Source organism: Mustelus asterias, chromosome 15, assembly GCF_964213995.1.
Source record: "Mustelus asterias chromosome 15, sMusAst1.hap1.1, whole genome shotgun sequence".
NCBI lineage: Eukaryota > Metazoa > Chordata > Chondrichthyes > Carcharhiniformes > Triakidae > Mustelus > Mustelus asterias.
The window spans coordinates 58929032-58946074 of record NC_135815.1 but is presented as its reverse complement, the minus strand read 5'-3'; the positions used below and the strand labels follow the sequence as shown (position 1 = coordinate 58946074).

The 17043-nt window shown below is 42.4% G+C and overlaps 1 protein-coding gene across 5 annotated transcripts in view; it reads right to left on the bottom strand.

Annotated features, from left to right (window-relative positions):
• scaf8 (SR-related CTD-associated factor 8) overlaps window positions 1-17043 on the bottom strand; it is a 179715-nt gene that overhangs the window by 152208 nt on the left and 10464 nt on the right. The window lies entirely within an intron of this gene.

Below are 17043 nucleotides of genomic sequence, written 5' to 3'. Positions count from 1 at the left end.
GCTTAGTGAATCAAAAAATTCAGAGATGATTGAATTTTCTGGTAGATTATGTTTTGTGGAATGAGATTCAAGTAACCAATTGAAAACAGGAATTCTCACTCAGTTTTAGCTGTTGCTGGCAATGCCAACATTTATTGCCCGCCATTAGTTGTCCTGGAGAAGATGGTACTGAACCTCATTGCAATCATGTGTTGGAAGGTACTCCCACAGTGGACTTCCAGGATTTTGAGGCAGTGATAATGAAGGAATGACATACATACCGTCCTGAATTGTATGCAATTCAAACACAACATAGAGAAGTGAGGGAGTTCCATTTTGCTCCTTGCCCCTGTATTTTAGGTGGTATAAATCATGAGTTTGGGAATTGCTGTCAAAGGCACTTGCCCCTTTCACAGAGTAGAAAAGCAAGAGCAGGAGATAGTGCCTGGCAACAGAAGAAGAAATGTTGTTCCACGATAATAGGTACCGATATCACTGGTCATGATTCACAGAGATAATTTGAATTGAAAATCCTACATCAAAATTTGCAGATATCATATAGGAGAATGGTCAATAAGGAGCAAGATTGCAACAAAACAAGTGTGAAGTGCTGGTAGTACAAATAAGGAAACCACATGCTCCTTAGAAAATAAAAATAATGGGGAGTAGAAGATCACAAAAAGACAACACTGTGGTTTATTCCTAGAATGATAGAATTGTAAAGCTGACAAGTTTATGAAACTTGTAGAGAATATTGGTTACAACACACTTCGAATAGTGTGCATAGTCCTTGTCTCTAAATTAGGAAAAGGTTATCGAGAGCTCTGGCAAAGGTACAAAAAAAGGATTCACAAGGATGGTGTCAAAATTAAGAGTTTATACCTAGATTCATAAGAACTGCAACATTATGCCCTATTAGGAACATTAAACAGGCTGGAACTCTTTTTCTCTAGAAAATAAAACTGAGGAGTGAGCTGACAATGGTATTTAAGATTATAAAGGGGTTTGATAGAACAAGCATAAGCAACTGTATGGTTATCTATTAGTATATCTGTTCAATGGCACATGTGAAGATAGATGGAATATAAAGATGGGGAAAAAATACATGGGCAAAATTTTGCTGGAGTGGAGCATCTCACAATGTTTGCAATTTTGTTAAAAACCTTTTCTTTGGCTTGAAACATTAACATTGTAGCTTTCTTGAAGTATGAGCTGGCAACAAGAGTTGTGTGCCATGAGTGAACAACAGGACAATGAGATTTAGTGATCGATTAAAAAAAACAAGGACAAGGGAAGGTGCCGTACCATTCAGGTATGGCACAGAAAGACAAATTAATAGAGGGAACGCAAGAATAGATCAAGAGAAAAAAGTGAAGGACATTTTTTAAATCCATGAATACTGGAATGAGACTCAACCGTCCAAATTGCTCTATTTCTGGGCCAAAGACTGATTAGCAATGCAATAATTGTTATATTGTTGGAAGGTATTTATGCAATTAAATAATTGGAACAAAGAAACATTTACAGCACAGAAGGCAGCCATTCAGCCCATCTTATCCATGCAAGCTTAATAATAGCTATCCAGTCTACTCTCAATTCTACTTTCTAGCACTTGCAAAGTCACCCTCCCTGTAGGTCATTGTACCTCAAGTGACTATCCATGTGGTTTTTAAAATGCTCCGAGGGTTCCTGCCTCATCTCCCTTTCAAGAAGTGAATTTGAAAACCCATCATGCTCCTACCAAATATTTTAAATACACCACTTCAATCTAACAAAGCACCAATTAGCCAAGATTAGGTAGCAAAATATTTGACTCAGAAAATCGAGAGTAAAATTTGCATGGCTGGCCTTTGGGAGTAACAGGGGTCAGAAAACACTGGTCGGAGTAATTTATAAGCCACATCATAAATGATAGCATTGGACAGAGCATTAAGCAAGAAATAATAAAGCTTGCAACAAAAGCAATGTAACAATCATTGGGGACTTTAATCTTCAAAAGGACTGGACAAATCAAATTGGCAAAGGTCATCACAGAATCCCCACAGCACAGAAGGAGGCCATTTGGCCCATCGAGTCTGCACTGACCACAATTCCACCAAGGCCCTACTCCCACTACCCCTCATAGTTACCCTGCTAATCCCCCTGACACTACGGTCAGTTTAGCATGGCCAATTAACCTAACCCACACATCTTTGGACTGTGGGAGGAAACCGGATCACTCGGAGGAAACCCACACAGACACGGGGAGAACGTGCAAACTCCACATAGACAGTGGCCTGAGGCCGGAATTGAACCTGGGTCCCTAGCACTGTGAGGCAGCAGTGCTAACCACTGTGCCACCGTGCCGCCCTGATAATCTGGAAGCGAAGTTTGTAAAACACTTTTGTGACAGTTATTTTGCTACACCTGCTCTACCCCCTTTTAAAAAGTATAAAATCCATCACATTTCTCCCTTATTTGAGCTCTAAAGAATCTTATGCATTTAATACATTACCTCTTTCACATGCCACAGATGCTGCCAGACCTGCTGAACATATCCAGCATTTTGCTTTTATTTCAGATTTCCAACATCCATAGTATTTTGCTTTTAAGTTTTTATACAATCCCAGCATAACGTTCCAGCTCTTAATCATGCCCCCCGATATTCAAGTCCAAATAATTAATATATACACAAAAAACCACAGTGGTTAGCACTGCTGACGCACAGCACCAGGAACACAAGTTCAATTCCGGCCTCGGGTCACTGTCTGTGCGGAGTTCATACATTCTCCCCATGTCTGCGTGGGTTTCCTCTGGGTGTTCCAGTTTCTGCCCACAGTCCAAAGATGAGTGGGTTATCTTGATCGGCTTGGCTAAATTGCCCCTTAGTGTCAGGGGGATTTGCAGGGTAAGTACATGGGGTTATGGGGATAGGGCCTGCATGGTATTGTTGTCAGTGTAAGCTCAATGGACCGAATGGCCTCCTTCTGTATTGTAGGGATTCTATGATTCTAAGCACTGAGACCTGTGGAACCCCAATGGATTTACCCCAACCCCAATGGAGACAGCTTTCCAGCCACAAAAAGACCCATCAACCTTCTGTTTCTTCCCTCAAAACCAGTATTGGATTCAATTTGCCATTTTGCCAGGGACCTCAAGTGTCAGAGCTGCTGGTATTTCTTCTCTTTCTTCCCTCAACAGCTTAGGATACATTTTATCCTGATACCTGTATCGTTTGAGAGATGCATTTTCAATAAGAATCATACCAACATTCTCTATCTCCCTGCAGTTACCTTTATGTTCCTCCATAGGTCCACTACGTATTTATCAAAAAATCTTGGATTTTATCATGCCCTCTCTTTGCTTTCCTACTTTAATTTTTAACTTAACCACACGTACTCTTATAGGTTCTTTCAAAATTTCAGTACTTCAGAAATTTGTCTAATATTTGCTCTTCTATCTCCCTATATTTGGAGCTGTATAGTACATTCTCAGTAGTGTGATTACCTATTGTAATTCAACCCATATGGCCTAATTTGATAATCTTTCTAATATCTCATCCTTCCTCAGAGTTTTAATTGTTTCTTTAATCAAAATTGTGACCCTTATATTTTATCCATCTCTCTGAAAACTCTAGCCAGGAAAGTTGAGCTGTCATTCAATTCCTTCCTTCAGCCATGTTTCAGCAATAATTACATCATCTTCTTACTGTGCTCTCGGCTCATCTGTCTTATTCTTCAGACTTTGTGCACTCAAGTATATACTATTTACTATTGCCAAAATCCCTTCTTGTCTTTTTCTAGACCTGCTAATTCTCTTCCATTTCCAATGCTTCTCCTTTCTCTTCTGAATCTACTCCCAGGCTCCCATCTCTTTTCTTTGCACGAGCAAAACCCCTGCAAGGATTTTAATCCCAACCCTATTGAGGTACAACACATCCAGCTTGTACAGGTCGCATTATTTCAGACATCTAAAGCCCTCCCTATAGCCACATATCATCATTCTATCTTCCTACTGATGTACTTACAAGCACAGGGCACTGAAAATAAAATACTATATTTGAGGTCCATCTTTTCAATTTCTCTCCTAGTTATCTAAACATTGCCTTCAGGGCCTCATCCTTATTTCAGCCTATATCATTGGTGCCAATATGACTCCTGACCATTCATTCTCCTCCTTCAGAAGATCCTGCAACTGCTGAATGACATCCCTGCCACCAAGGCGGCAACATACCACCCTGGAGTCACATCAGCAGCTGCAAAAGCACCTGCCCCTCCCACTATCGAATCCCCTACCACCAGTGCAATCCACTCTTCTTCCTTCCTACCCTGTGCAACTGAGCCACTCATGGTACCATGGACTTGACTCTGCCTGTGCACCCTATAGAAACTCTCAATAATGGTTGAAGAACAAGATGCACTCACGGGATCTCCACCTGGCCTGCCTGGCCCTGCTTATCCTTCTGGCAGTCAGCCATTCCCTCTCTGCATGAATATTTTTAAGCTGTGGGATATCCAATGCTAGAAACAAGCTATCCACAAAGCTCTTCCTGTAGTCTACAGCTTTCTTCCTCACTATCAACCATAAGACTATTTTTTGGATCATCTGAAAATTTCTTAATTTTGCCCCTTGCATTCAAGTCTAATTCACTGATATATGCCCACGCACATTTAATTTTCTGACCATTGTGACCTGTGGGACCTTGTCAAAAGCCTTGATAAAATCCATGCAGACTACATCATACACATTCCCCTCATCAACCCTCCCTGTTACCTTCTTCAAAAAGTTTAATCATGACTCAGACATGTCATCCTCATTAACTGATGTCCTGAATCTGTCTAAACAACAATTTATCTCAATTTCTTCTCAATAATTTACCCATCACCAAAGTTAGGCTGACAAGCCTGCAACTATTTAGACTATCCCTTCCAGTCCTTTTTAAACAAGTGAGCAGTCCTCAAGTCCCATGTCTGTACCCAAAGAAGATTGGAAAATTATGCTCAGAGCTTTTTCTATTTCTTTTCCTTTACTTTCCTTAAAAGTTTGGAATACATTGCCTCTGGGCTTGATGATTTATGTCAAACATGCTAAACACCATAATATTTCTTCTCACTGTTTATTCCACTTGATACTTCACATTCAACTACAATATCTACTTCATACCCCTATTTTGTGGACACAGATAAAACATTCATCGAGAACCCTGCCCACTTTCCAATAATTTGTCATGGCCTCTTGGCCTTGCTAATTTCCTTTTAAATTTCACTTCTGCATTTGCCATATTCCTGTGTGTTTTCTGGGTTTCAGTAGCACATTTTTTGGTCAATTAATGTGAAAATCCAAAAAATTCTTAAAAATAATAATTAAGGGTAAGGTCAAGACATTGTTTGCCCATGTAAATGGCAAAATAATGTCAATTATTTGGGAAGCACCGTTGATTTGCAAGTCCCAAGATACGTCTTCATCCCGAGTGATTTACGCATTAATAGCAGTATAATTATTAAGCCATTATTTTCCTAGGACTATCTACTTCATTCTTTTGCAAGGACAGGATTACTATACAGCATGATAATGTATTAAAGTATTTTGTTGCTAAATTAAAGCTGTGCAATTTTGTGGGGCGACACATTGGCACAGTGGTTAGCACTGCTGCCTCTCAGCGTCAGGGACCCAGGTTCAATTCCGGCCTCGGGTCACTGTCTGTGTGGAGTTTGTACATTCTTCCCAACCTGCGTGGATTTTCTTCGGGTACTCCGGTTTCCTCCCACGGTCCAAAGATGTGCGCATTAGGTTGATTGGCCATGCTAAATTGACCCTAGTGTCAGGAGACTAGCAGGGGTTATAGGAATAGGGCCTGGGTGGGATTGTGATCGATGCAGACTCAATGGGCTGAATGGCCTCCTTCTGGACTGTACAGATTCTATGAATTTTAAGAGCCTCAGGACAATCTGAAATAACAGTAAATGCTGCAAATACTTAGCAAATTAGGCACCATCAATGGAGAGAGAAACAAAATTAATATTTCAGGTAATAGAATCATATAGGTATACAGCACAGAAAAGGGCCCTTCAGCCCATCACATCTGCGCCAGTCAAAGACAAACCACCAAACTATTCTCATCCCATTATCCTGCACTTGGCCCATAGCCCTGCATGCCTTGGCATTCCAAGTGCACATCTAAATACTTCTTCAATTTATGAGGATCTTTGCCTCCACCAATCTGTGACGATACTGTGCCTTTAAGAAATGTATTTTAATTATGTTTCGTACCGAACTGTGAAGCAGCATTTTTTATTCATGTTGAAGTAATATAATGGACATCTTGTTTATTTTTAATCTGGGCCTAATGCAGTGCCCTGGAGTTTAATGACCCTCTTTTGAATTGTTGGGGAATAATGATTGACAGGGCAAGTGGTATCCTGGAACAATTTTGTTTCCACGGGGAAAATGCAAGGGCTAGTTTTAGTTTGTTAGCTGTTTGGACTGGGAAGTCAGAGTTTCAATTCTCTATCCAAAGGACTGATTCAAAGCAGGGGTTGAAAATCTGCAAAATCCAGCATCATGTGGCATACTTGCTTTCTAAGCCTAGAACGGTGTGTATGGTTGTAGGGATGTTCGGTTGGTATATTATACTTAGCTGTTAAAGTTTATACAATATCATGATTTTTTTCTTGTTTGTAATTGGTAAAAATTATTGTTAATTGTATTTATACATTAACTGTATTCTTAAATAAACACTGTTTGATAAAATCTCCCTGGTGTGTCACCTGAATCATACCTGGAGTGAAATATCTTATGCTTACCCATGCCAAATTCAAAATGCAAAACGTATGATCTCGGCTGACTCCATAAAACATCTTGGAGTCTCTGATCTGGCTTACAACAATTCTTTCAGGCAGTGAGTTCCAGACTCCCACCACCCTTTGGATGAAAAAGTTTTTCCTCACATCCCCTCTAAACCTCCTGCCCCTTACCCTAAATCTATGCTCCCGAGTCATTGATCCCTCCAAGGGGAAAGGTTTCTTCCAGTCTACTCTATATTTGACTTTCATTTCTTACACATCTCAATCATGCCCCACACCCTCACTCATTCGCCTCTGCTCCAAGAAAAACAATCCCAGTCTATCAAATCTCTCTTCATAATTAAAACTCTCCAGCCCAGGCAACATCCTGGTAAATCTCCTCTGCACCCTTTCCAATACTATCACATCCCTCCTACAATGTGAATTTCAGCATTGCACGCAGTACTCTCTCTGTGCTGACTCCAGCTCTTAAACACAATGCGTCTGCGAAGGCAATTATACCCTATGTCTTCTTAACCACTTTATCCAACTGTCCTGCTACCTTAAGGGACCAGTGTACATGCACACTAAAGTCTCTCTGATCCTCAGTGCTTCCCAGGATCCTGCCATTCATCGTGTATTCCTTTGCCTTATTTGTCCTGCCCGCACATCATCCCACATTTATCCAGATTGAATTCTATTTGCCACTGATCAGCCCATCTATATGCTCCTGTAATCTAAGGCTATTTACCACCCCCCAATTTTTGCGAACTTATTGATCAACCCTCCTATATTCAAGTCTAAATCATTCATATAAATCACAAACAGCAAGGACCCCAACACTGATCCCCACAGGGCCCCACTGGACACAGTCTTCCAGTCAGAAAAACACCCCTCGACCACCCCCCTCTTCTTCCATACGGTAACAGTACATCTAATCAATACTACCATTCCCTCATTTTTCACTTCCATATATTTCTTGAAATCTTTATAGCTACAAATATTATGTTCCAATTTTCCCTTTGGCTGTGCCAGGATTCCATTATATCATAAACACTTGTGATAATTTAAGCCTGCAGCTTACTAACCATATTTACTATACTCTGCATTTACACACATGCACTCCAAACACATCCTAATCTGCCTTGCATTTCCCTGGTCTTATTCCTCTCATTTCTGAACTCCACTCTTAAATATAATGATACTTATACTGGACCCCACCTTCCCCCACCACCCCAATAAGATTAGCAAAATACCAAAGACTCAAGCTACTGCATTTGTGCAGCTGGTCCAATTGCATTTTTGGTTAATGGCAAAAAATTAGGATGTTGAGAGTGTCAGCAATGGTAATGCCATTGGAAATTGTGAGGAGGTAGTTAAACTTTCTCTCGTTATAAATGAGTCACATAAATGCAGTCATGAACAAACATTACTTGCCATTATTGGCACAAACCTGATTGGTGTCCAGATATTGCTGTGTACAGGTTGAAGCTATTCAAATCAAATATGACAAATCTGATCTAATTAAAGTGATGTGGAGATGCCGGCGTTGGACTGGGGTAAACACAGTAAGAAGTTTAACAACACCAGGTTAAAGTCCAACAGGTTTATTTGGTAGCAAAAGCCACGCAAACTTTCGGAGCCTTAAGCCCCTTCTTCAGGTGAGTGGGAATTCTGTTCACAAACAGGGCATATAAAGACACAAACTCAATTTACATGAATATTCATGTAAATTGAGTTTGTGTCTATATGCCCTGTTTGTGAACAGAATTCCTACTCACCTGAAGAAGGGGCTTAAGGCTCCGAAAGTTTGCGTGGCTTTTGCTACCAAATAAACCTGTTGGACTTTAACCTGGTGTTGTTAAACTTCTTACTAACTAAAGTGAACAGCATTAAATCTATATTATTTGCATACTAGAAATGGTTTAGCTGAGCTAGTCTACATTTTCTGATATAACAAACATTTAAACCGCAAGATGTATCAAATGCCTGTTTAAAATAAACCTGGAGCTATATTTAAGATGTAGAAGTTTACTTAAGGTTGCCTCTTTAGCAGAGTGCATGAGCAGACAATATAAATTGTCTTCTAATTACACAAGGGACAGAAGGCTTATCATGTAGGTTTTTCTTGAAATAACCATCCTTACAAGTTCTTTAATTGCCAGCTAAACATTTCAAGAAACACTGTTCCAAATCAAAGCAACTCTTTATCGCAGATAGCGATGAGGACCATCAGAGGATACAGCAGGATATAGATCCGTTGGAGACTTGGGCGGAGAGATGGCAGATGGAGTTTAATCCGGACAAATGTGAGGTAATGCATTTTGGAAAGTCTAATACAGATAGGAAATATACAGTAAATGGCAGAACCCTTAGGAGTATTGATAGGCAAAGGGATCTGGGTGTACAGGTACACAGGTCACTGAAAGTGGCAATGCAGGTGGAGAAGGTAGTCAAGAAGGCATATGGCATGCTTGCCTTCATCGCCCGGAGTATTGAGTTTAAAAATTGGCAAGTCATGTTGCAGCTTTATAGAACCTTAGTTAGGCCGCACTTGGAATATAGTGGTCAATTCTGGTCGCCACACTGCCAGAAGGATGTGGAGGCTTTGGAGAGGGTACAGAAAAGATTTACCAGGGTGTTGCCTGGTATGGAGGGCATTAGCAATGAGGAGAGGTTGGAGAAACTTGGTTTGTTCTCACTGGAGCGACGGAGGTTGAGGAGAGACCTGATAGAAGTCTACAAGATTATGAGAGGTATGGACAGAGTGGATAGTCAGAAGCTTTTTCCCAGCGTGGAAGAATCAATTAGTAGGGAGCATAGGTTTAAGGTGTGAGGGGCAAGGTTTAAAGGAGATAGAACATAGAAAAACTACAGCACAAACAAGCCATTCGGCCCACAAGTTGCGCCAGTCATGTCCCTACCTACCTCGGGCTTATAAATAGACTTACCTATAACCCTCAATCCTATTAAGTCCCATGTACTCATCCAGAAGTCTCTTAAAAGACCCTATCGAGTTTGCCTCCATCACCACTGACGGCAGCCGATTCCACTCACCCACCACCCTCGGAGTGAAAAACTTACCCCTGACATCTCCTCTACCTATTCCCCAGCACCTTAAACCTGTGTCCTCTCGTAGCAACCATTTCAGCCCTGGGAAAAAGCCTCTGAGAATCCACCCGATCTATACCTCTCAACATCTTGTAAACCTCTATCAGGTCACCTCTCATCCTTCGTCTCTCCAAGGAGAAAAGACCGAGCTCCCCCAACCTATCCTCACAAGGCATGCCACCCAATCCAGGCAACATCCTTGTAAATCTCCTCTGCACCCTTTCTATGGCTTTCACATCCTTTCTGTAATGAGGCGGCCAGAACTGGGCACAGTACTCCAGGTGTGGTCTGACAAGGGTCTTATAAAGCTGCATCATTATCCCTCGACTCCTAAACTTAATCCCTCGATTGATGAAGGCCAGCACACCATACGCCTTCTTAGCCACCTCCTCCACCTGCGAGGCCGATTCAAGAGTCCTATGGACCCGGACCCCAAGGTCCTTCTGATCCTCTACACTGCTGAGAGTCTTACCCCTGATATTATACTCCTTCATCCCATTTGACCTGCCAAAATGGACCACTACACATTTATCCGGGTTGAAGTCCATCTGCCACTTCTCCGCCCAGTCTTGCATCCTATCTATGTCACTCTGCAGCTTCTGACATCCCTCCAAACTTTCCACAACACCATTAACCTTCATGTCGCCGGCAAACTTGCCAACCCATCCCTCCACTTCCACATCCAGGTCATTTATGAAAATGACAAACAGCAAGGGTCCCAGAACAGATCCCTGGGGCACTCCACTGGTGACCAACCTCCATTCAGAAAAAGACCCATCTACTACCACTCTCTGCCTTCTGCAGGCAAGCCAGTTCTGGATCCACAAGGCAACAGCCCCTTGGATCCCATGTCCTCTCACTTTCTTGAGAAGCCTTGCATGGGGGACCTTATCGAACGCCTTGCTGAAGTCCATGTAAACCACATCTACCGCTTTTCCTTCGTCAATGTGTTTAGTCACATTTTCAAAGAACTCCACCAGGCTCGCAAGGCACGATTTGCCTTTGACAAAGCCGTGCTGACTACTTTTGAGCATATTAAACCTCTCTAAATGTTCATAAATCCTGTCCCTCAGGATCTTCTCCATCAACTTACCAACAAGAGGTTAGACTCACCGGTCGGTAGTTTCCTGGGCTATCCCTATTCCCTTTCTTGAATATAGGAACCACATCCGCAATCCTCTGGAACCTCTCCCGTCTCCATCGACGACGCAAAGATCATCGCCAGAGGCTCTGCAATCTCTTCCCTCGCCTCCCACAGTAACCTGGGATACATCCCATCTGGTCCCGGCGACTTATCTATCCTGATGCTATTCAAAATTTCCAACACATCCTCTTTCTTAATGTCCACAAACTCAATCTTTTCAGTCCGCCGCAATCCTGTAGGTCTTTTTCCACCGTGAAGACCGAGGTAAAGTATTTGTTCAGCACCTCTGCTATTTCTTCCGGTTCTGTACAGACTTTCTCACCGTCACATTTTATAGGTCCTATACCTTCACATCTCATCCTTTTACTCTTTACATATTTATAGAACACCTTAGGGTTCTCCTTAATCTTACCTGCCAAGTCCTTCTCGTGACCCCTTCTGGCTCTCCTAATTTCCTTCTCAAGTCCCTTCCTACAAACCGCATACTCATCTAGATCCCTACCATCGCCTAGCTCTCTGAACCTTTTGTATGCTTTCCTTTTCTTTTTGACTAGGTTCAGCACAGCTTTCGTGCACCACGGTTCCCGTAACCTACCAAAACCTTCCTGTCTCATCGGAACGTTGTCATTCAGAACTCTAGACAAACATTCCTTGAAAATCTGCCACCTTACTTCGGTACTTTTCCTCGAGAATACCTCCTTCCAATCAACGCCTCTAATCTCCCGCCTGATGGCTTCATATTTCCCCTTACTCCAGATAAACACTTTCCTAGCTTGCCTGATCCTATCTCTTTCCAATGCTAGCGTAAAGGAGATAGAGTTATGATCACTATCCCCAAGATGCTCTCCCACTGAGAGATCCGACACCTGTCCAGGCTCATTAGTCAGTACCAGATCGAGTACAGCCTCTCCTCTTGTAGGCTTATCCACATGCTGTGTCAGGAAACCTTCCTGAACACAACTAACAAACTCCTCCCCATCCAACCCCCTTACCCTAGGGATATTCCAATCAATGTTTGGGAAATTAAAGTCTCCCATTACGACAACCCTGTTATTACTACATCTCTCCAGGATCTGTTTCCCTATCTGCTCCTCAACATCCCTGTTACTGTTGGGCGGCCTATAGAAAACACCTAGCAAAGTTATCGACCCCTTCCCGCTCCGAACTTCCACCCACAGAGACTCCGTAGACAATCCCTCCACAGTGTCCACTTCCTCTACAGCTGTGACACTATCCCTGATCAGCAGTGCCACTCCCCCCCCGTCTTTTGCCTCCCTCTCTGTCCTTTCTGAAACATCTGAAGCCCGACAACTGAAGTATCCAATCCTGTCCCTGTCCCCAAGTCTCCGTAATGGCCACCACATCACACTTCCAAGCATCGATCCACACTCTAAGCTCATCCACTTGATTCACTACACTCCTGGCGTTAAAATAGACACATCTCAAACCTTTGGTCTGAGCTCTCCCCTTCTCCATCACCCATCTAATTTCCCTCTTACCCTGTCTACAATCCTTCTCTATTTGCGGGCCACCCTCCTCGCTCTCAATCACCTCATTTCGATTCCCTCCCCCCAACCTCTCTAGTTTAAAGTCTCCCCAGTAGCCTTAGCCAACCTTCCTGCCAGGATATTGGTCCCCCTGGGATTCAAGTGCCACCCATCTTTTTTGTACAGGTCACACCTGTCCCTAAAGAGGTCCCAATGATCCAGGAACCTGAATCCCTGCCCCCCGCTCCAGTCCCTCAGCCACGCCTTCATCCTCCACCTCACTCCATTCCTTCTCTCACTTTCCTGTGGCACAGGCAGCAATCCCGGGATTACGACCCTTTGCATTCCCCCTTCTCAACTGTCTACTTAACTCCCTACATTCACTTTTCATGACCCCTTCCCTCTTCCTCCCTATGTCAGCAGTACCAATACGTACCACGACCTCTGGCTCCTCTCCCTCCCCCCTCAGGATTTCTGGGACGCGACCAGAGACATCCCGGATCCCGGCACCAGGGAGGCAGACCACCATCCGAGACTCCCGTCTGCCTCCGCAAAAACGCCTGTCCGACCCCCTTACTGTTGAGATGTACGAGGCAGATTTTTTACACAGAGAGTAGTGGGTGCCTCAAACACGTTGCCGGGGGTGGTAGTGGAATCGGATACAGTAGTGACTTTTAAGGGGCGTCTTGATAAGTACATGAATAGGATGGGAATAGAGGGATATGGTCCCCGGAAGGGTAGGGGGTTTTAGTCAAGTCGGGCAGCATGGTCGCTGAAGGCTTGGAGGGCCGAAGGGCCTGTTCCTGTGCTGTAATTTTCTTTATTCTTTATTAAACCATTGTTAAAGGAGTTATGTCCTGATAGCAAGTAGGCTTGGATTGTTTTTGTTGGAGAGAAAAGACTGAAGGACGACCTGATTGAGACGTACAAGATTATGAGGGACATTGGCAGTGAGGAAACGAGCAGCTGTTCCCCTTAGTTGAAGGGTCAGTCACGAGGGGACATAGGTTGAAGGTAAGGGGCCTGAGGTTTAGGAGGGATGTGAGTAAAAACGTTTTTACCCTGAGGGTGGTGACGGTCTGGAATGTGCTGCCTGGGAGGGTGGTGGAGGCAGGTTGGCTCATCCTTCAAAAAGTACCTGGATGAGCACTTGGCACATTCAGGGCTATTGGCCAAGTGCTGGCAGATGGGATTAAGTGGGAGTGCAGGTGTTTCTAATGTGTTGGTGTAGACTCGAAGGGCCTCTTCGGCACTGTATGATTCTATGATTACCAGTCTCTACACCAGACTTAGCTGCAAATCACATGTGCCCCCCACCCTGCCCCCATAAGAAAACGGACGTGCAATGAAATAGGAGGAAAATAGGAGGGTCAATGTCAGCTTGGATTAAAAGGCGGCTTTAGGATAGAAAATGAGTTGTGGTAAATGGTTATTTTTCCAAACTCAAGGATGGAAGACAGTGATGTTCAACAAAGATCAGTGATTCTTTGATATGGATAAATGACTAGGATATTGGAAGACACAGTAAAATTTCAAAATTTCCCATGATACCAAACTTGGAGAAGTGGCAAACACCAATGATGACACCAATCAACTGCCAGAGAACACTGACTGGCTAAGATAGTAGGCAAACAAGTAGCAGATGGATCTGATACAGAGAAGTGAGAGGTGCTGAATTTTGGCAAAAGTAAGACAGAGGGGCAATACAGATTAAATGGCAAAATTGTGCAGCACATGCAAGAACAAAGGAATTTTGGTTTTAGACCCAGAGTACAAAATCAGGGAAGCTATGCTGAACATTTTCAAAGCTCAGGTTAAGTCACAGCTAGAGTATCGTGTCCAATTCAGGTTACCATACTTTAGGAAGGATGTGACAGTCCTTGAAAGAGACATAGGAGATTTAACAGACTTATTCCAGGGTGAGGGATTTTAGCTACAAGATTAGGTTGGAGGCTGGGATTGTTCTCCTTGGAGCAAAGGAGATTTGACAGAGGTGTACAAGATTATGACAGGTTTAGAAAGGACAGGCACATAAAAACTGCTCCCATTAGCTAATTGTACAAGCACCAGGAGAGACAGATTTACGGTTTTCAGCAAGAGATGCAAAGAGGTTGTGAGGGAAAACTTAACACAGTAAGTGGTAATGATCTGAAATTCAATCTTTACAATGATGGCAGATGTGGAGATGATCAATGAATTTAAAAGGAAATTGGATGGGCACTTGAAGGAATAAATGTTCATGGCTACAGGTTTAGAGAAATGGAATGGAACTGACTGGATTGCTCTAGAGTCAGCACAGACCCGATGGGCCAAGTAGCCTCAATCTTTGGCACAATGGCTCCTTGACATACAAGCACAATCTGACGTGTGCATGCCTGAGTTAGGAAAAATTAAGTAGTTGAAGGTTTGTTTCCAAAAAAACATCTAAAGTCTGCATTTCCTTACTCATTCTAACCACTAGTAATTGTTTCTCCCCAGTCTGCATGAGCATGCGAATTGCATCTGTCGAAAAAGGACATGGCCACCTCAACCCCAATCCTAGTTTGAATTAAATACAATTTATCTACTTGAACAGATTTCATAGCATACTTAGCTAAGATTTCTCCATGTATTCCAATGGATATTTTCAACTTAGAAGTAATATTCCTAATACCTGATGTTAGAAGTTTGAGACTCTCCTCCACAAACCACAACTGATGCAACACCAAGTCCAAAATTGATCAATTTTTGTTAACCAAAGATGTGAAAAGTTATGGGCAAATTTGGATATACAGTTATATTGCAGATCAGCTTTGATTTTAACGAATGACAAAACAAGCTTGAGGGACTGGGCTAAATGGCTTTCTTCCTATTCTCTGTCCCAGCATATTCAGTCTAGTTCAATTCAAGACTCTGTTGGTCACAACCTGACTTGAATCAGAAACTTGTAGCTTTATGGAGGATTTGAATGCATAATCTAAACCAACACTCCAACCACAAATACATAACCTGGGTCGACATTCCAGTGTCGAGATGAGGGAAAGCTGCATTGATGAAAGGGTCATCTTTCAAATTAGACAGGAAATCAAGGAATCACCTGTCCTGTGGTCATTTAGAGACACCCTATGGTCCGACTCAGAACAGTTTGTGCCCTGGCTAGAATTCCTTTCTCATCAACCACAACTAAAGACAAATTAACTGAACATAAAACAATTGTCACACTTGCCTACATAAACAGTCACAATATTTCAAAGTATGTCAATATGTTTCAGTGATATAGAAATACAAGTCTTTTCCTTTCTTAACATTACCTACTTTGAAATACAATAATGGTTACACTTCAATGAATTCTCATTTACACTGCTACATTCAAACATGTAATTTCAGATTATACATTGAATAGGACTGAAGACTTCCTCTCTAACTGCAAGCGTTTGTCAAGCATTGAGCAGTTAATTTCTACATTGATCATTAATCTGGAATGACTGAAAAAGCAACCTGCAACACATTTAGGTTCTATCACAATCATATCAGCCATGGTCTTATCAAATGGCGAAGGAAGCTCAAAGGGCCGAATGGCCTTCTCCTACTCCCAAGTTCTAATCCCTATCTCTGAATGTTACACCTCAGACTGCATAACTTCCTTAAAAAGGTCAGGGAAACTACAACTGTAGTAGTAACAATATTGACATGGGACAGTTATGCAAGATTAGAAAGGGAGAATTGTCAACAAGAGTGAGAATGTTTCCTCCGGGTGCTCCGGTTTTCTCCCACAGTCCAAAGATGTGCGGGTTAGGTTGATTGGCCGTGCTAAAATTGCCCCTTAGTGTCCTGAGATGCGTAGGTTAGAGGGATTAGCGGGTAAAGATATAGGGATATGGGGTTCGGGCCTGGGTGGGATTGTGGTCGGTGCAGACTCGATGGGCCAAATGGCCTCTTTCTGCACTGTAGGGTTTCTATGATTCTATGAAACTCTGGATAGAATACAGGGATAGAAAAGACTGCAGAATTTTGCAAGGGGGTCATTCCCAGACCAGCAGTTAATGATAAAATAATGGGATGCACAAGTTTGGAGATCATAAAGGTTTGCTCCAAGAACACTCCCATGATAACTAAACTAACTTTCACATAGATTGGAGGAATTAAAACAGCTCAAGTCCCCAAAACAGTGAATTGCATGATTGTATTTTGGAAAGTTTGAGAATAATATGTTCTAGAACAAACAAAACAGGCCAAATTAGTTGATAATCGAGAAATAAGGAAACAGTTAGTTAAGTAGCTAAGTGACCATATAATAGAATTTCTTATTAGGTTTCTGAGCGAGAAAGGTGGGTCACAAAACAAGATTTAAATACAGTGGATTATGAAGGGATGAGGAAGGAATTCAACACAATAGACTCAGTAGCACCAGTATCAACTACTAAAGCTACAAATCACCAGGAGTTATTTGGTAGAATGAAAGGTCATCAACCTGAAATGTTACCTCGATTTCTCTCTCCACAGATGCCCACAGTAATTTCTATTTTATTCAGATTTTCAGCATCAGCAGTATTTTGCTTTTGTGTTGTGGTAGAATACAAGA